This window comes from Panulirus ornatus, chromosome 37, assembly GCF_036320965.1.
Source record: "Panulirus ornatus isolate Po-2019 chromosome 37, ASM3632096v1, whole genome shotgun sequence".
In the NCBI taxonomy this organism is placed as follows: Eukaryota; Metazoa; Arthropoda; class Malacostraca; order Decapoda; family Palinuridae; genus Panulirus; species Panulirus ornatus.
This window is the reverse complement of record NC_092260.1, coordinates 27425910-27447584: the sequence shown is the minus strand read 5'-3', so window position 1 is coordinate 27447584 and position 21675 is coordinate 27425910. Positions and strand designations below refer to the sequence as shown.

The 21675-nt window shown below is 44.9% G+C and overlaps 1 protein-coding gene and 1 long non-coding RNA gene across 7 annotated transcripts in view; both read left to right on the top strand.

Annotated features, from left to right (window-relative positions):
• Positions 1-21675, top strand: part of Calx (sodium/calcium exchanger 3) — a 277683-nt gene that overhangs the window by 117345 nt on the left and 138663 nt on the right. The gene's annotated exons all lie outside the window — the stretch shown is intronic.
• Positions 1-21675, top strand: part of LOC139760640 (uncharacterized) — a 96113-nt gene that overhangs the window by 29142 nt on the left and 45296 nt on the right. Inside the window, exon 2 of the long non-coding RNA XR_011715376.1 lies at positions 16679-16751. This is a non-coding gene — a long non-coding RNA (uncharacterized lncRNA). The remainder of the gene's footprint in view (positions 1-16678; positions 16752-21675) is intronic.

The window sequence follows — 21675 nt, the reverse complement described above, 5'->3', positions numbered from 1 at the left end:
GTTATAGTGACGGGCGACTGTCACACATCATGTCTGTAACGAGATATAACGATGTTGTTCTCCTCTGTGAATTCTGACAGTTGGTGACACCACGGATGTGACACGAGCCACGGTATCCCGTTCGTAACCTATGATGGCGAATGTCACCGTCCGTCACATTGAAGCTTATAAACGAGTCATGTTACTGGTGCTTCGATGTTTTTGTTACGACTGTGACAGTCCTTTTGATGCGCGTGTGTTTGTGTGCATGTGTGTGTGTGTGTGTGTGTGTGTGTGTGTGTGTGTGTGTGTGTTTAGAGAGGGAGAGAGAGAGAAACATGCGCCATTTTCGTAGGCAAGGGGAAGGGTTCTGGTTGACCCATCTCTCGGCACCTCCTGCTCCACCTCCCCTCTCATGCAGCCATCTCCCCTCCTCCTCCTCCTCCTCCTCCCTGCCACACCACACCGCACCACACCTTCCTCCCCACCACTCCGAGCTGAGCAACAGGTGTGCTTCTTACCTGACTATCAAGTCAGCCAGACCACCTGTGTGGTGTCGCATTTCACCAGTCGTCCTACTTTTAGAAATATGGGACTCCCATATGTCGAAGGGAACGGGGCTAAATACATAATGAAAAAAAGCAGTTATATAGATGTTTATTTTTCCATAAGTCAAGCTGCAGCCCCATGAATGTGAAGGAGACATGAAAAAGAGTGACTCATAGCACTTATAGCACGGCCACTGCTATAAGTACATGATAAACAGAAATATATAGATTAACGAGGAGTGATGTGTGAACACGATACCAACACTGGTATGTGAACATCGCCACACGAACGTTGGCTTTAGAAACAGGACACAGGAACGTCATAACATGAGAACTAATGTCCACTTCTGACGCAACTGACACAAGACTTTAAAAATGGTCCTTTTAAAGTCTGTTTGTGATAGTGGGAGACATCAGGAAAACACACACAAGCTCAGTTAGGAAAGAATAGGAAAAGCAAGTTACATGAGTTAGGGAGAAAATGCCTTTATGCATTTTTCGTGACTACGGACGCCACAGTCAGTGTCAGTTGTGGATTTGATCGAAAGCTTTTATACATTGTTCGACGTATTGGTGGTGTTGCCCTCAACCACCCTAATTCGTAAATAATTCCATACTACGTTTAACAAACCAGGAATGCCTTCAAACGAGCAAAGGCTCCTGCACACCATGATGCAATCCCAACACTCGACCTGTTACGAACAACAATACGAATGAAAATGGAAAAGAATGAAAAAGAAAAGAACAACATGCACGAACCACATGTATTGTGTTCAAACAACGGAGAACAATGGAAAAACAATGTCATTAAGGCGTGAAATACGTGGAACAGATCCATAAACGTAATTGGCAACAACTGTCACACAGACATAACGAAGACTAGAATGGGAAACACGAGAACTCAAACACAAAAATGTGAAAATATACAAATACGAAAGAGAAAATGCCCCCCTTCCCCCTCCCCTCCCCCCACTTCTATATTGGTGCTTTGGGATCCAGTGGTTATCTGCAGTAACGGTCATTAATCATGTGTCCCTAACAAGCCAGCAGCTTGTCCACGTCCGTGGCTAGAGGTCCAAGACAACCCTCATAAGCCAGCAGCGCCGAAGCTATCCCCGTCCATGGCTAGGGGACCTGGGAAACCACCAGAACAGTCAGGCTATTTGCACATCAGCATTGCAGATGTCCGCATTGCACATTCATGTATGTAACCAGTGTTTTGCATTCCCTCCCAAACTACATTCGCTGGGGGGCCACCAGTACCTGTTGTCTATATACCATCAATGCCTCCAAAAGCGCCACAGACAGAGAGAAACGAATTGAATCAAATTGAAATAACCTCTATTTATGTATACGAAATGCCCTTGCCGTTCATCAAGATTCTTTGAGGTTACACTGGTAATTGGTGTTTCCAGATAAGATACAAAGGAGGTAATGAGAAAATACTTTTATGTCTCATTTGTTTCTTTCCCTAATATTCTTATGTACTTAGAACGCCCCTCGCTCAGACTGTGTGGCGTCGCGTGGAGGTTCATTTCTCCGTATAGAAAATATTGTGTATTTTTCTGTAAATACTGGTGACGATTTATATATATATATATATATATATATATATATATATATATATATATATATATATATATATATATATATATATATATATATATATATATATATATGTTTGTGTGTGTGTAAGTAATGATTAGTTACTTAATATTGAAAGTAGCTGCAGCCTTCATCATTATAGAAACACAATAGACAAATCCTAAGGAAAAAAAGAGATGAACATAAATGAATTGTTGGTTTGAATCCATTGACCAGTGCGAGGCCTGACTCCAGCCACAGTGAACATAAATTCTAATAGACAGAAGCAGCAGTGGTGGGTCCACTGACACAATCATGGTGGCAGGCGTAGTGGGACATAGACCACTAGTGATTTTTCACAGTGAGGGAGACAGCAGTAGATGACGATGAGATTTACGAAGATGCTCGATGATGGAGAAAAAAAAAAAACAGAAAAAGTAACTATTATTTACGAAGTGTTTTGTCGATGAGTAGCGAAAAAGTGACTATTATTTACGAAGTGTTTTGTCGATTAGTAGCGAATCGCCAAGTAGAACTCATCTTCTTCCATGACCAACAAGACATGGACGTTAGCAGTGGAAATTAAAAGAGGTGGAAACCTCCTCCCAAATTACACAAGCCTTTGCTTCCGACTTTAGCGACCGAGACCAATGCTTCATCCTGCTGAAAAAGGTAGCAGTGTGTAGTATATGTCACATGGAAGCCCTTAGGGAATCCGTAACAAATGGGAGTCGAAGTCCCATTGCATTCAGGATTTTGAGACTTCAAAACTCAGACACTTCGATTACCAAACAGCGTTCCCGGTATATTTCCAGGTTTCATAGCTTCAAATGAGAGTTGCACGTCCATGATGGAGTCTCAGTTATATACAGCAGCAGCATCATCTTACAACACGTAGTGGGGGGAGGAGGAGGGTGTCGGTCGGTCGATGCGAGAGAGGACGGACGTCTTGCTTTCAAGGGTTCCTCCGTGCCACTGTCAGAAGTGCCTGTGTAGATAGTGTCTCTCAGGCACTGTCTGCCGCACAGTGAAGTAAAGGGAAACTTGTTTCATGTTCAGGGATCGTTCGTGTGAGTGAGTGTGTGTGTGTATATATATCTATGAACGTTGCGAGATGTGTAATCGTATGTGATTGTGTACCTGGGCACATCACTGTGTATACGTGTGTGTGTGTGTGTGTGTGTGTGTGTGTGTGTGTGTGTGTGTGTGTGTGTGTGCGTAGTTTAAACAATGAGGTGTAAAGTAAGTGTTTTCGTGTTTGTTGTACAGATGCATTTCTATTTTTTCATCTGTTCTACTACTACTACAACTACTACCACTACTACCTACTGTCTACTACATCTAGTACTAAGCAACTACATCTACCACCATTTCCACCACCACTACCACCATTGTACCGTACTACTTTCCCCTGTAGGCGACAGCTTGTAGTCAGTCAAGCTGCAAGTTTGTAATACATTACTCGTATCGTCTGCACACTCAAGAGATTATGGGTACATGGCGTCTGGCTGAGAGAGGCTGCAGTATATGAGTGTCACACTCGTCTGCACACAGCCCCAGAGACGTCGGGACTGACCAGTAGCAGTTTATGACGTCACTGGCTGTAACAGCAACAACTGAATTTCTTCCCCTCGTTCATAGCAATGCCATTCGCCACTATCAGCCATGGCTGGTTTCCTGTGGTCATTCGTTTCAAGAAAATATGACAAAGTAGCAGATGGGTTAATTATTCCATACCCGCCTTATGTATTATTCATATCTCAAATCTCTGTCGAATTTCATATACCCTGAAGAATATTCTCTAACACATACGAAGCAAGATATTCGTCTACATTATACAGTAAACACCACCGATAGAAACGTAAAATTCATATGGATTTCGACGACCTGAACAAAATATCTTTCCCAGGACGGGGCACATTAAAGCTGTACGTTACGTTAACACAAAAGATGACACAGTGATTCTTCTTTTTGCTTCAGTTCAAAGCACAATGGGTAAATACCTGCACCTGGCCGTGGGAAGGAGGAGGAGCAGCACCATCCTGTGACTCTCACAGTATATCGTCACCACGAGCATAGTTCACCACAAGATACTCCATCAAGACGATAGTTCTGTGTAGTTTTCAATATATATATATATATATATATATATATATATATATATATATATATATATATATTGCGGCCCTCTTCATGTAACTAATTGCTTTCAGTAACTGACAAGGTTGGCGAGCGTGTGTGTGTGTGTGTGTGTGTGTGTGTGTGTATGTGTGTGTGTGTGTGTGTGTGTGTGTGTGTGTGTGTGTGTGTGTTCTGAATTATAGAACAAACGCTGCAGAAAAGCTCATTTGGAGTGCTGACGCTTTACGAAAACTCTTTGTGCCTCGAACTTTGACCAAACCTAAACAGCAACTGTGAGATGGATTTTACGACACAGTCTGGTAATAATATTCTTGTCGGAGCTTCGGCACTGTGATGAGGGTTCAGGCCGGGAGCAGCGAGCGGTTCCCGTACATAGCAATGCATAAAATGGAAGAGAAATAACAGGAGGTTCTGTTGGTCCTTGACTTGGTTATCTCTTGCTCTGATTCTATAATAGAGCTATGCTCTATAACTGGTTAGACGTAGTAGGGTTATGCTATGTAACTGAGGTAAAGATTGCGCAGGTCTAAAGAGGGGTTATGTTAAAAAAAAAAAGAGTTGACATAAGGGTAGAACAGTGAGAAGATTCTCTTTCCACGCCCTCAACTCCCTCCAACAACAACAGGCGGAAGGAAGAAGAATTGAACAAAGACCCCCAGTGTTGAAGTAGATGGCTGGTTGGTTATTTGGGCTTCAGGTCTATCGACTACCAGGGTCATTAAGGGCCGTCTACATCACTTTAAAAACACCTGAACGCCTTATTTACGTGTTCAAGATTTTTCCAAGAACATACACGTTATCCCTGCACGTATGATCCATCTATTATAGGGAATGACGTGGAACTACCCATAGCCACTGGCTATACCACGCTATGCAGCACTTCTCTGTATCACACAAGGCTTCGGTTTATCCAAATGGTTTTGGAAGGTTTTTAGGATCTTAACATCAACGACGTTTGGTAGAATCGTTTTATTCTTCTCAGTTTATTAAAAAAAAAAAATCCCCAGAAATATTTGACTATACGTTATTGGTTTTTTGAAGGAGTTTGTTATCTTTGCATTAGCATTGCCGGTAAATTGTTCAAGTATTCTATTTGGAAAGAAACTTTTTCCCTTATTAACATTACATCTTTTAAGTTTAAGATACGTTCCGTGTCTCTGGTACCTACATTGCTTTGTATTCTTTTTTTTATATATGAAAAAGGTTTTCATGATTTATATTGTCAAATTTACTAGACTCCGAAAACTTGTACTAGACCCCAGTGCAGACTATGTTCCTGAGAGACAACAGACGACATCTTTTTTAAAACTTCTCTTCGTACGGTCGAGTTCCCAGAGCTGGCATTAGCTTTTTGTTGCTCCTCTGTACATGTTCAAGTTTTTCTCCATTCCTTTGGTAGCTCAGTGACCAGATGTGGACTGCCTATCTAGAGTTGTGGCCTAACTTATACGTTGAAAAAGCGTCGATTTAATGTATCGCTTGCTGCTATACCCTCTTTATTATATGACTTCACGTTGCTAGCGAATTTCTGTACATCTGATGGTCATGTTTGGTGTTCTACATCTTCAAGGTCAGTAACTTTGCTGTAGTCAACTTTGCGTTTCGTCTACGACTTGTCTGGCCGGCCGCCCCAGCTGGTCTGTCTAGCTTTTTAAGAGGTCTGCTTCCTGTTGCTGTCTCATCTGGTGTTGTGCTGTACTAATGGAGACCAGAGAGAGAGAGAGAGAGAGAGAGAGAGAGAGAGAGAGAGAGAGAGAGAGAGAGAGAGAGAGAGAATCTCAAACTACTCAGTAAAAATATTAAAAAAAAAAAAAACGTAAATAACTGAAATATCTCTTGCTCGCGCATCAGGTCAGCAGGACGTAAGAGCGAAGTCAAACAGATGCCAGAAAGGATACTGGGGGAAAAAGGGTAGCCGAAAAGGCGATCAGATCCTCGAGAAATGGAGAACACTGTGAATCGATAATGGCCAGAGCGGGAGTATGGGTGGGTGGGTCCTGGGGAGGACGGCGCGAGGAAGGCGGAGGGGTGGGTGTTGTTGCCGTCTGCCGAGGCGGGAAGGAGAGGCAGTTGTTGTGAAGAAAGGAGCCTCTCTTCCCTCACTGGCATCCCTCCTCCCTCACTGGCATCCCTCCTCCCTCACTGGTATCCCTCCTCCCTCACTGGCATCCCTCCTCCCTCACTGGCATCCCTACTCCCTCACTGGCATCCCTTCTCAGTGGCATCCCTACTCCTTCACTGGCATCCCTACTCCCTCAGTGGCATCCCTACTCCTTCACTGGCATCCCTACTCCCTCACTAGCATCCCTCCTCCCTCACTGACATTCCTACACCCTCACTGCCACAAGGAGTGTACTGATATCTTCCTGAAACCAGAAAAAAAATTCATAAACGTCTCTTGGTATTTTCGAAGTTTTGAGATTCATCCTGCTCTGACGCCAGACATGATAAAGTGGCACTGAGAACGTGCACAGCAGATATTGCTGAAGCACATGAGCTTCTGAAATTAGAAGTGGTTGGTGAGGGAGGTACTGGTGGTGGTGGTGGTGGTGGTTGGCGGGGAGAGGAAATGGTAGGCAATGGGGAGAGTGGGTGGATGTGAGTCGTGAAGAAGTGATATTTAATGACCCAGAGGTCGAAGTAGGTAGTTCGGGACGGTAGCAGTTGATAACTGTGGATAAGATAATGGTGGCTTGTTGAGAGGCTGTCGTGGGTTGTAATGGGTCGTTGAGGAGGGTGCTGTCAATAATGGGATGGGGGGGGGGGGGGAGGGGAAAGTAATGAGGCGGGTGGAGGAGGAGGAGGAGGAGGTTATGGCAGTTGGTGTGAGAGATGATAATGGTACGTGGTGAGACTGTGGTAGTGGAGGGTGGAAGACATAAAGGTAGGGTGGTGGCTGGCGTGGATGTTAGTGGGTGGGGAGGTGATAGTGCTGAGTGATGGGAGGCGTAGTGGTGATTGGTGGGGTATTATAATGGTGGCTTATGTTTCGGTCGATGGTGAAAGAGCTCGTGGTGGACGATGGAAGAAGTGGTCTGTGGTAGGAAGGAAGGGTAGTTGTGGGTCATTTGGGGGCGATGGGAGAAGTGATTGATGGTTGGAAGGGTAGTTTTAGGTTGTTATGGTAGTGAGTAGCGAAGTGGGTAGTGTTGGGTGAGGTAAGAGCTTACGAGGACCCAAGGCTGAAAATTCATGAGTATTGATTCATCGGTGACGCAACTGTAACTTTGTAGGTCATGACTGGTGTGTGTGTGTCCTTGATGCTGCTGCTGCCGTCGCCCTGACTCGAGGCAGAGCTGGTGTTTGGGTGGGCAGTTCCCGACGTATGGAGTGTGTATCCTCCGGTAGAAGGACGAAGAGGCGGAGGAGACGTCGTCGAGAGTGATAGGCTATGGGGGTTGACCAGTCTCTGTACAGGGTACTGCCCACACGTTTGGTGAGGTTGTTTCTTCACCTTCATTCTCAAGTGTTCGGCCAAAATTAGTATCACCCCAAGTTCACACACTCCCATTACGAGACTTAAATCCTCCCTCGTTTTTCTTACTGCTTTCTTGTTTATTCTCTCCCTCTTTCACAGCTATCGCTCTGGCTTCTGCTTCCGCGAATTGGCTTATCCGATGTCCTCTCTTCCGGGTAGGTCTGGGAAGGCCACAGTATCCCAGAGACACTGTATGGGTGTTGGTAACTTGAGGACTAACTAATCTAATGCTGTTTGCCTCCTTCTGAATTACATTTTAAAACTATTCACTTTATGGTTTTCTCCCCTGCCTCACACAGTGTATCCTCGTATGAAAGGCAAACCTTTCGGCTCTGAAGGAACGGATGGCGGTATGTTTTATGTTTAGGGGGACATGGTGCATACAAGTAGTGTGGGGAAGGAGTGTTTGGTGTCGCGGTGTGGGGATATATGGTGTGGAGATGCTCAGAATACTACTTGTAATGTGGATGATGTATTGTGACAAATGTTGTGTATGTGCTGGTTGTATGAGTGCCCTGCTGCTGTGTGGTAGGGTATGGTGTATGCTCTTAGTATGTTCTGCTGTATAGCGAAGGAAAATGTATGTTGTTGGTAGGGATGTCATTGTATTATGAGCTCGGGATGGTGTATGCTGCTCGTAGATATGGTGTATGTCAGAGAATGATGTATACTTTTGTAGTATAGCATTGGTTGAGTTGTCAGTATGTGGTATACTATGGATAGGGTTGTCAATATGTGATGTACTGTTGGTAGGGTTGTTAGTACGTGGTATAGTGTTGGTAGTACTGGTTGTATATGGTGGAGCCAACATGGCGAATGATAGTAACACTGGAGGAGGAGCAGGTATCGGGGCTTCACAACAGAGGGAAGCCATACGTGGCCGCCTCCCTGCCCTAGTTCCTCGTATCGCACCGAGCGACCCCTCCTCGCTACCAGGCGCAGCGTTTAATGTCTCGATGATGTCTAGCGTCCTCTCCTCAACTCCCCACCCGCTTCGTTCAACCTCCCGAGTCTGCGCTATAATGTAACTGTCGTCTAAAAGCCTTCCGGAATCTCTAGGTTTTTACCTGAGGTTTTTTTTCACTCAGTTTTACCACAAGTTTGGTAAAACTGGAGTCAGGGGACGGCCAGCGAGTCTCAGGTTCAATACTCCCTCCTCCTCTACTCATCGGACTATCTCGTAAAGCGTTATTTGCTCCACGTCCACGCACGACTGGAATTTGCGACTTTTGTCATAAGAGCGACGCCCACTGGAGTTTCCATTCGGCGTCCCGACCCTAGGACTGAAGGCTTGGGCTTCCTCCTGTGCAGCGCTGGAGGCTGTGGCTATATAACCCTGGCCTGCTTCTTGTCTCTCAGCCCCTCAGACCTTCTCAGTATTGACACTGCACATCTGTTGTGGTTGGCGTGGCCGCTCCTCTGCCTCTCGCGCAAGCTCGGCAGTCTAGGGAAAAGCCATTATTCTTTCGTCTCCCGTTTTCAGCTTTGCCCTTCGTGGGCCTTTATCCTCTGTAGCTAAAAGTCATCCAGGGTTACTGTAGGACTCAGGTGGGAGGAGGAGACTCTCCTTCCTTGTTTCATTACTCCCGGAGACCTGGATCGGCCGACTCCAGTACAGTAGCAGGAATTTAACGGGTCCCAGCGTCCTCCAGGCTCTCCCTCTGGCTGTCCCTCGTCACAAAACCTTTTTTAGATTTTTTTCACTCGGTCTGTATGTTGCCTCTGTACTTTATTCATTTTCTTCCTATGAATATTTTGTAAGTCCAGTAAATAGCAGTGAGTTTTGAGGAGAATACTTTGCTGTGTTTCTGATCCTATCTAACTTCTCTTTCGTCCTCTCCCCCTGTTTCGTAACATTTGAAAACATTATGAATCACTATAGGCGCTTTTTAGAGGATTTAGTAAGATAATCTTAAGATATATATGATATAGCCCATGTTTCAGCTCAAGCAGGTTCCAATCTAAAGATAAGGTATCTAATCCTTTGTCATCACGGCTGAAAATCACTTTGTCAGAGTTCAACATACATTTCGTGAATCAGAGTTATAACGCCCCGGCCACCGCGTCAGGTGATCACAGCTTTCAAAGGATCCACACAGGAGACCCCTCTCATGATTCTGGATAAACCGTCCTATTGCAAGGTAGTCTTCACTGAGGATCTCCTCCTCCCTCACCCTGCATGAGGAACACCAGCATGGATAGCGTTGTTACGTACTCGTCTGGCCCGTACCACGTCTCCAGCAACGAGGAAGCGAACCCCTCTCCCTTAACTATAATTGAGGCACACAAACACTCTCTTAAGAAGGGTAAATTAGTTAATTGGAAAATCCCTCCTTACACAACCACTGTTGTCTGCTACAGGGTCACTTCATCACCCAGTGCTGGAGGCTAGAGGGACCCATCCTCCGGCTGTAACCAGCTGCCGCTCATACTATAAACATGACATACGCAATTAATTAGCCGTTGTTAGCGGCAAAATTGGACTGAACGGTAAACAAGCCCTACTATCCTTTAAGGGAGGACATGTCTCTTCTACCCACATTCCATCCCCATTCCCTTTCCACCCGTCACAGTGAGTACATCCCTTCCATCTTCTCAGACCCAGACCCTATCCTTGTCATACGTAAAGGATGCGTCCCTTCTACCCAGACTCCTCGGCTCGTCTGGGAGTGGACGGACCCCAGGAGCGAGTCATCATTAAGGACCTCGTAGAACTGGGCGACCCCTTCGGATGAGATCACTCGTGGGGTTGGGGGCCGCCTCTATCATCACACGTAATTGCCATTAAGATGATACCAGGGTTACGCCCCCCCCCCCCCCCCCCCCCCCCCTCTGTCTATTACACGTCTAGTATGGTTGAGGGAATTGATAATAACAGTGATTATGATGATGATATTATAAATGTAAAGTTAATGACGATGGTATGATAATGATGATAATACCTAATAATGGTAATAATAACAATATTAATGATAACAACAATAATAAAAAGAAATGATAATGATAATGATGATAATAGATAAGGATTTTTAGAATCACTTACAGCCAAAAGCTGAAAGGACAAAGAGAAAATGTAAGCTAGAATAAACAAGAGGATATACAGTGAAAAAGGATGTTAATCCGTATTTACACAAATGCAACAGATGATGATGTTCTCTGTGGTTGAGACGGAACTGTTCTTGAAGCCGTCTGTACGAAGTCAGATTGATTCCGCTCGATTATGGTGCTTATCTTGCAGCTCTAGAGCCTCAGGTGACAAAAGGTGATGGTAGCGAAGTGGTGCAGTGCCTCCAACGTACCGAACTGCTGGATGAGGACCAGGTGTTGATTGGGGGAGCGTCGAGAAGGTCACTGTATTGATTTTTTAAGAAGAACCGATGATGATCTCGTCTGCACTCTTCTGCAACTACGTAGCTCTCTCTGTTGTACTGTGGATGAGGAGGACTCTCAGATGGGAGGGTCATAAGTGAGTATGGAAAGAAATTAGAGGGATATAGACGTTCTTGCCCTGAAGTTGACGGAGTGTGTTTCGAACCTACGAAAAAACTGAGGTGATAACAGAAGGACTTGATCAGTTCTTCTCCAGCTTTGTCTGTCGTTCGAAGAGAAACTCGAAAGTTTGGCGAACTGAGCAAGTTAAGAGAAGGCGAGAGCTTAGTGAGGCGGTGAGGAGGATGGAACATGGTCTGCAAGTGAGGCTGACGTGTATGACGACGATCTTGATTTGGCTGATGAAGACATGGCTCATGGTGGTTCAGTCCTGGAGGGGCAATGTATTCTGGAGAGAGGCAACGTCAACGCTGATGCCAATGGCACAGTCGTCGACGCATTTACAGTGAGCCTTTGTATGCCTATCAGGATATCATTTATAAAGAAGAAGGAAGCAAGGGGCATCCTGTCTCTGTGTCCCGTGAGACGCCACAGGTGAGAGACTGGAAGGTGGAAATGGCCCATCGGAAGCATATATCCTGACGACGTTTCACTGAGGAAGTCTGCAAACCATGGAATGTGACTTGTGGGCAGACTGGCACCGAAGGCTTTTCTGATGATCATGTTGTGTGGTTGACAAAAACCCTAAAGCTCAAATGAAGCCAAGATATGGTGAAGGCCACGAGTCTAGACTCTTTCTTCTAGCGGTAGATGATGAAGCCTTGGAAGCCGACGAGGTAGTGGGTGGCAAAAGAAGTCTTGATATATCCATGCTATTGAGGAACTATACGAAGCTTACCATGTCTATGTAAGGGATTTATTGACTTGTTGACTTAGTCACTGCGGAATCATGTGAAGTCTTCCGGTCATCGGGACATCCTTGACAACTGGTGAAAAGCTCTAACGTGGAAGCAGAGGTACTTGGCTAATTCAAAAAAAAAGAAAAAAAAAAAAGAGTTCCATAGTCAGGAGTGGTTGGAGTAGAGCACTTTGCCTTGAAACTATGTGGCCGTCTGGCGATTCCAGATTCATGCAGTGATTCTAGGAAAAGATGGAGAGAGAGAGAGAGAGAGAGAGAGAGAGAGAGAGAGAGAGAGAGAGAGAGAGAGAGAGAGAGAGAGAGAGAGAGAGAGAGAGAGAGAGAGAGAGAGAGAGAGAGACTAGTAGGTAGGCGGGATGACAGGAGAGAGAGAGAGAGAGAGAGAGAGAGAGAGAGAGAGAGAGAGAGAGAGAGAGAGAGAGAGAGAGAGAGGAGTCTCTGGAAGATGTTGGCGAAGTTATTTCTGTTGAGTTGAGCTGCTTCGTGATCGGAGACGCGACTGATGTGCTGCAGGGAAGGAACCTGCTTGTATCAAATCGAATTTCTTTATAATTTTTCATACCATCGGCTGACGCTGGATTTGCCTCTGCGTTTAGGGGATTGAGAGACCCAGATACTTTTACAGTTGTGTTGTCCCTTCTCTCATGAGCTTAGATGTATATATATATATATATACTTACTTATGAACGTAGAGATGTATATATACACATAGTAAGTGTATGTAGGTGGTCTTTCGTTCTGGTTTGTCTTGTTTCGCTGGGGAGGGGGGGGAGTTATGCATGACGTCAGGAAACGCTTGTTGCCTGTGGAGCGCCGGCAACGGACACAGTGATCAATAATTGATAATTAGTTACATTCAGGATGGAAAGACACAGGAGGCAGCCAGGCTTCAACATAGAGCCCGTTGGCCAACACCCAAACTGTTGTTGGCTTCTAGCCTGACTGTTACCTTGTACCCGACAAACATTCAAATATACGTGTATATATATATATATATATATATATATATATATATATATATATATATATATATATATAGAGAGAGAGAGAGAGAGAGAGAGAGAGAGAGAGAGAGAGAGAGAGAGAGAGCGTAAAATAACAAGCACACCGGACATATTTCTCTGTTATTGGAATGCAGGAAATTTGTTTTACTTTTTTTTTAATACGACGAGCGAGTTCTGGAAAAATACACTCGACACTTTGCTGCGTAGTCAGCTTATGCAAGTGGATGGTTGTGTATGGTAAGTGAGGCTGGCGAACACTCTTGGGAGAGGTTCTCGTTGTTAGCTCTCACGACCATGGAGCATAATTACGCCGCGAATAAAGTAATGATTAAGGGACTGGGCACCGTACACAGACACGCCATAGCTAGGGAATGCGGACATGATTATAGCTGACCTTAATTTGTGGTAAAGAAATAACTAAAGATATGTATATCAACTGACTTATATTTGTCTCTTGTGTCTCCCCTATGATGTGATTATTACACGAAAGTGCACTTGGGAACTTATCGTGTTTCATTTTCCCCGTGGACTCATAGGAATATATATATATATATATATATATATATATATATATATATATATATATATATATATATATATATATATATATATATATATATATATATATTTCCCTCTGCTCCTTCGTTAAAGACAAGACGAGGTTCTCACGTATTTAATCATCTGGGAAATACTACGCCTCAGACCAACGCCCGTCCGTCTGTAGCAGTGTTGGGCAGTCAAGGCCAAAAAAATACTTTTGCCTCGTCAGGAACTAATTTGCGTAATTAGACCGCCTTTCTTCCCTTGGTTAAAGCTAAGTGAGAGATAATTAAAGGCTAACTCAACGATGGGTGGGGGGGGGGGGGGGGGGCGGTGGGTGGTCAAGACTAATTAACCCACTGGGGTCTGACTCAGACCCATTGTGACCCCTTTGTAATCCCTTTGCGCTACCGCTCACAGGATGAGCCTGGGGTGCACAATCTAAATTCCCCCCGCAGTTACTCGCGCAGATCAAATCAGTCAAAGTATGAGGAGTGCTGCGAGGGGGGTAGAAAAATATGAGAACGAGATAAAGATCGTGGTGTGAAAAATTGGAGAGAGTAAAACTGGTCATCGGCAAGAATTTTGAATGACACTGAGTCAGAAGAACTGTATTAAGGGAGGAAAACGTGTGCATGTGTGTGTGTGTGTGTGTGTGTGTGTGTGTTTTGAGAGGGGGTGTTGCTATATATGAGACTGATAGGTGGGTAAGGGCGGGTAAGGGTTCGGAGGCAGCAGAAGCAGCAGCAGCAGAATTTAAGGGCTAGGGAGCAGAAAGGAAGCTACTGAAGCTCCTCCTCCTTCAGCTTACGCCAAGATGGCTCGATCGCCACCTCCGAAGTGGAGACAGCCCCTTTCCACTCTCCTTTCTCAGTAGTATTGAGGCCCGACCACCTCGCTCGCACCTCGAGCCTGTATGCTGTGTGTGTGTGTGTGTGTGTGTGTGTGTGTGTGTGTGTGTATCTACGTAACTCAGGAGAGTCCCTGGTCGCCCTGAGGGCCAGATTAGTCCAAGATAGTCCCGTGGTCAGGTAGTCCCCAGCCGAGGGAGTGATAACCAAAACACACACACACACACACACACACACACACACACACAGACAAGTCTCGCGTCCACTGTTGTCCCTCTACCCATGCAACCTCCACGCTCAGATTCAGAGCCATGTCCAGGTCGCCCCTCTCTATCCTTCCCTCCCACTGAGACAGCAAGTTGTCCACTGTGATAGGATTTCATGGTAGGCAGAGTCCACTTATTTTACGCCATGCTACTTGTGGGGAATGAGGGAGGTGGAGCCAGCTTCTCTCTCTCTCTCTCTCTCTCTCTCTCTCTCTCTCTCTCTCTCTCTCTCTCTCTCTCTCTCTCTCTCTCTCTCTCTCCCTCTACGGGATGGAACCCCTCCACTCAGCTACATCGAAAAAAAGAGAGCGACACTGTTAGTTGTATTTACGTTATACGCTTTCATTTTTACAAGTTTATGATACGAGAAAAGTCTGATGTGAGTTAGTGTCAGTTTTTTTAAGCTGGTCCTGTTTCACAGCCGTATTGATATAGATAGATAGATGGATAGATAGATAGATAGATATAGATAGATAGATAGAAAAGATAGATGTATAAATATATATATAGTCACCCAGATAAACAACAAAATTGAGAGAGAGTGAGAGAGAGTAAAAGAAAGAAGGAAAAAAAAGCACATCATTTGCATATAAAGTAATTTTCTCCATACAGAATAATTCTAAAAAAGACGAGTTTAAAAATACAACTCCCAGACCTGGCCTTAGGATATTACGTGGCTGTGGTGACACGCTGTGGTGATCCCCACACTCATATATATATATATATATATATATATATATATATATATATATATATATATATATATATATATATAATTATACTTAATCGTTGTTTCCCCGCGTCAGCGAGGTAGCGTCATGAAACAGACGAAGAATGGCCCATTCACTCATATACAAACATATATACATAAACTCCCATACACGCACATATACATGTATATACATTACATATCAACGTATACAAATATAGATACATATACATACACAGACATATACATATATACACATGTACATATTCATACTTGCTTACCTTCATCCATTTCTGGCGCTACCCCATCCCACAGGAAACAACACACACCGCACCAAGACGAAGTTCATAGAATCGCAGACGAAGCTGTTTTTAACCCTATTGTAATATACACTCAAGTAAAATTCTTACGTCACATAGCGATGTGTTTACAGTGGAAATATTAAAGTTTGAATGAACGTAACATATCTTTACATCTTGAAATAACTAACTGTCTCTCAGTTGCATAATATGACTGGAAGACGTCGATTGTCTCTGGTTTCCAATCAGGCAATTCTGTTCATCTTCATCATACGGTCAAAGCACATCCCAGCCCCACTCGGCCATCTGGGGGGGGAGGGGGGGAGAGAGAAAATGAGATATGGGGAAAAAATGAATTGATTAGAACCCTGAAGGATCTTGTGGACTTGAGCCTTAAAAACGGAAAGGTTATAAGAGGAGGGAAAGATGAAGAGGGAAAGGTGTTCTATGCATTCGCTATTTGAAGAAAATTATTGTAACGGTCAGTGTTCGTGTGGTTGGTCGCCACACAGAAACTGTCGTCATTATTGCGGACACTCTGAACAGCATTTACATCCGGGACTTTTGATGGGGTTTCCATGCCACGTCTCTTTTGAAGCAGTCGGGAAACTCGATACACATCCCTCTAGCTCATTACCTAATACCAACCTACTGCCTCACTTACCAGGCTAACTATCTTACGTTTTCTGTAGCAAGTAAGCAGTGAGGGGTTGTCTGTGAGGCCGACGCTCACTCAAGGTGATCTATGGTGTCCAAATGGAGTCCACCTAACCAGTGAGGAAGATGACACTAATCTTCGTTTTATCACGGTGGCTCCTGATGTAGTGTGTGTGTGTGTGTGTGTGTGTGTGTGTGTGTGTGTGTGTTGTACAGTATATATATATGTCTTTTATCAAAATGCATTTCACAAACCTTTCAGAGTAAGATAACAGATACCACTTAACTGTATCCCTTCCATGATTAGTTTTGATTATGAAGAAACTTATATATATATATATTTATTATCTCAAACTTATTTCTATATTTCAGGTGAGTATGCCAGGGCACTTTCCACGAAGTCGTCAACGCGTCACAATATGTGAGTCACATCTACTCATCCACTGTGAGTAACCATGATTCACGATGGTAAACAGTCCCAGTATCCACCTAATTATCCCATTCAAGGTTCAATTAACAACTTTCCATCTTACGAGTCACGACACGAACATAGTTACGTCACTCTGTCTTGTAAGCCGTTCGACCGAAATTTGTAAGACGCGTGGTTGGCTTAATACGAAGTGAGATTAGTTTCCATTAGGGCGCCTCCTCCTCTTCCCACCACCACCGCTACCATCACCACCTGCCTGAAGGCGGCCTTGTCATGACACCAGCAGGTTGCAGTGCCGTCATATATCCCCGAGTGATCCTCATCCTCACGGCCAGGCCCATCCACCAGTCTGCTGGGGCTAGTGGGATGGCTGCCTTTGACTGTCATGCCACCTATCCCTGACCGTCACAACATCAGCCCTTGCCCGTCACATCATCACTCTTTGACCGTCACATATCCTGCCCTTAACCGTCACACCCCTTACCTTCTGTTACGTGACCACTTTGCCTGTACCTATCCGTAACAGAACCTTGCATACAAGTGGAAGCGAACATGAGTGGATGATAGATAATCAATCAGTAACGAGTTCAGAATAGGACGGTTCAACCCAGAGTTCGTACCACTGAACACGACGGTACTACTTATAACCCTGATCATACGAACCTCAGGTCATGACTGTCTGGCTTTTGAATTCACCCTCAAGGGGTTAAAGGCAAAGGCCACATCGTCAGACCCCTAAGGGTCGCCCCGTCGTGTTCAAGGGTCCTATCATCGTGGCCGAGACTTTCCGTTCACCTTAAGGGATTGATCACATTCTAACTTGGGGGGAGGGGGAGAAAATAAGAAAGTTTAGCTTAAGAAATCCCGCGGTAATAACACATTAAGCAGCCATTGCTTTCCTAGCATACAGGTCCTTGGGACAACCCAGCTGAGGCTGTCGTGTGGAACATGTCGGAGACCGCCGCAGTCGTCATGCTGTCTGCCTCACGCCCCCGGCGCCAAGGTTTTCCGCGTCTGCGGTGCTCGCTCGGCCCGATAGTAGTAGTACGCCCCGTCCCCACGCTGGCGGACCCACCCCGATCCATCGCTGATGCTCGCCGCAGCATACGCTCCCCCGAGCCGCCTGCAGTGATCCACAGGCGACGAAGTGGCGCAGCCCAAAATCGTCCAGACCCTGCACAGTAATACGAAGAGGAGGGCCTGCAAGACCCGGGTTCTACAGGCCCCCTACAGCAGTACGGCGATGACGGAGGGCCAAACAACAACCAGCCCTATCCCTGTGGTAATGGGCCGTAACTTAGTATAAGTTCGACGTTTCATACGTTGGGTGCAGCTTCGAAGTTCGTATAAGTTCGAAGTTTCGTGCGTGGGGTGCAGCCTCGAAGTTACCAGAAGCCCCTTAAACGGGGGTCCTTAGGTTGTTATTGAGAGAGAGAGTGTGTGGTGGTGCGGGACCCAGGTGTGGGTGACAGTTCACCTAACCAGCGTTTGGCTAGTTAATGAGCGTAAACGATGCCTCGCCCGGCTGGTGTTTGGTTGTTAGAGTGTGAGCGATTTTCCACTTGGCTAGTAGTTTGCTCTTGATCCATGCCGGTAAACGTAACTGAGGGCTGTACGTATTAAGACGTCGGTGTGTGGAAACATAAGGCCACTAGAAGGAAATATTGATCGTGTGTGAAGTAGACGTCACAGCTGTGTGCTTCTAGTAGGCGTGAATAGCGAGAGATTAACGAGACGTTGAATTAGCGATTTTATGGTTCACTATATCGGCAGACTTATCCCCTTCAGGGTATAGTGTGTGGCAAAGGTAATTATGGTAGTGATTACTGTGATGATTACTGTGGTGATTACTGTGGTGGTGATTCCCGTAGTGGAGGTGATTTACTGTCCTTCATCGAGCGCTGATCACTACACCGTAACGAATGTCACAAACATGTGGATAGTGAAAGAGATACATAGATAGGTGAAAGGACGAAGGGGTGGATAGGCAGTTGGCTAGCAAGTGGAGGCTGGGGGATGAGAGAGAGAGAGAGAGAGAGAGAGAGAGAGAGAGAGAGAGAGAGAGAGAGAGAGAGAGAGAGAGAGAGAGAGAGAGAGTGGGCTGGATAGAGCTAGTCAAAGATAAGAGGATTGGAAATCCCACGATGGGACGAATTCCCAGAGTAATTGATGCAAACTTTTTCATCCAAAGTTTTTATATTTTTCAACCAATTACAGAGGCCGTAAAACATTTTTTTTATACTATTGCCATTGTTTGTATTCCCACCTTAAATGAAATATAAAGCAATTACAGAAACACGAGCAGCCACAATGGACGTAGTAAATGATGTTCGTGTTATCTGGACACACAGCCATATATATATATATATATATATATATATATATATATATATATATATATATATATATATATATATATATATATATATATATACATAATGTTAGAAACTAGGGCATGGCAACCAATCTGAGCTCCAGGCCATCCTTTCATATTTCTGGGTAATTGGATCACCTATTCTGAGGTAATCAATGTTTCCTCCCTGCGGCAACCACATTTATTCTCGAGTCATAACCATGACAGGCCAGCCCTCACATCTCCCAACCCTGCCCAGCTTCACAACCTTTAGCTCCGGCCAGCTCACATATCCACTAGCCCTCGCCAGCCCTCACGTCTCCTAACCCAAGCCAGACCCCATGTTTCCCAGCCCTTATTAGTTCTTACATTTCCCACCCCTGGCTCACACCTCACATTTCCCACCCCTGCCTCACACCTCACATTTCCCACCCCTGCCTCACACCTCACATTTCCCACCCCTGCCTCACACCTCACATTTCCCACTCCTGCCTCACACCTCACATTTCCCACCCCTGCCTCACACCTCACATTTCCCCCCCTGGCTCACACCTCACATTTCTTTTTATATAACTAAGAAAGCGCAAATAACGTCGGCTTTAGACTTGAAGCAAAGTAGTTCTCAACTACATACTTAAACGTATCTGTGACGTTGCGTGAATCACTGTTACCTATCGTTAAATCACTCCGTCTGTTACAATCCTGTTGAAGAACAAGGATTTTTGCCTCTTCCGAAACAAAACTGTTTCTCACGAATATGAATCCAATACTACGAGTGGAACTATACAAACATAACCTCTTTTAGCTTCATGGCTAAGATCGAGATTATCAAATGTACTAAAAACTTTTTGAACACCTGATTCAGATAACTTTTTTTTGGTCAGCCGTCACGGAACTGGCTGCTCCACACACTCTGTTCTGTCTGTGTCTTTCGCAAGTAGTGTGTGTGTGTGTGTGTGTGTGTGTGTGTGTGTGTGTGTGTGTGTGTGTGTGTGTTTGTGTGTGAGATTACCTAATTTCCTACTTTTGCGGTGCTGAGAGATTTAGAGGGAAAGTTTCGCTAAAAACAGTTTACCCTAATCAGTCAGTCTCCCTCCACACACACACACACACAGAGCTCAGATTAGGTGTCTTTTATTTCCTTTATCAGAGCCAGAGATCAGCCAGTCTTTCTTCCTGGATCTTGAGATTAGTAACCACTTTCAACAAATTGTCTGAGGGATTCGCCAGTCTTCACTCTCGAGTCCAGATGACGACCTATCTCAACCTCAGGGTTCATTGATGAACCAGACTCGAAGCCTAGGGTCTGCTGATGATTAGATAGTCTTCACTGATTGGACTATCGATCAGCTAGTCTCTACACTGTGACTTCAGAGATTAACAAATCTCTACGAGTTCCAGAGATCATCTGTTTTCTTCTTCCTCTCGGAAGACCATCGTCCGTTTTCATTTTGTACTTCTGGATCCAGTGATCGGCCAGTCCCCATCCATGGGTTCAGGGGTGGCAAACTCACTCTCTCAATACACAACTTAAGAGATCAGCCAATCTTCCATTTTCAGTTCCATAACTCAGCCATTAATCACTTCCAGGCTAAAGATATACAAGCCAATATCCATTTCCGATCTCAGAGAGTAGCCAGCCTCGTCTTTCAAGACCAGGAATCCATCAGTCTCGTTACTTGGTTCTGGAGATTAACCGCTTCCCTCCTCCACTCCCGGCTCTACAAATTATCCAGGCTCCATTACCGGCTGCACAGACCAGCTGAAATGCCTTATGTTGCTGAGCTCAGCCTTTTGGGTTAATTGCTAAGTGGAGTCCAACTGCTTATGGTAATGAGCAGAACTCTTAGTTTGAACTTAGTAGAGTTAAGTCTTTCTTTAGTTTTAATCTCATCCTGTTATGTTGACGCTTGGGGTAAAGGAGGCTCAGTGGTGTTGGTTCTCAGAAGAAAGATCAGAGATAATGTTTGTATGGACGAGAGATGAAGGCAGGAGGGAGGTGAAGAAGAAGAATAAGGACAAGAAGAAGAACGAGAAGAAGAAAAAGAAGGAGGAGGAGGAGTAGGAGGACAAGAAGAAGAAGAAGAAGAAGAAGAAGAAGCCCTGTAAAGCAATATTCTGGGAACTGTAGCGTCAGCAGCCATCATCGTGTGGGTCTGACGCCAGTAGGGAGCAGCAAAAAGATACTTGGATCAGAGAAAATGAAAGGAGTTATATATTCATATATTCATATCAAAAAATGAGCAAGGTAATAAAATGCTGGACCAATAGGAAAGAAAACGAGGGGGAAAAAAAAGAGGGAAATCAGTGCGAAATAAGTGAATAACTGATAGGCAAGGTAAGGTCTGTGGGCTAGTGGTGGGGAAGTTATAATTAGCTTCATTACCTGTGGTGGAGGAGACACTGGCCACCTATCACCACCACATGGTAACATGAGACAGGGAGAGGGAGGGCGAGGCTCAGAGAGAGAGAGAGAGAGAGAGAGAGAGAGAGAGAGAGAGAGAGAGAGAGAGAGAGAGAGAGCAATCAATAAAGCGAGAAGAAGAGGCATGAGAGTGGAAAGGAGAGCTAGCAAGGATAGGGCAA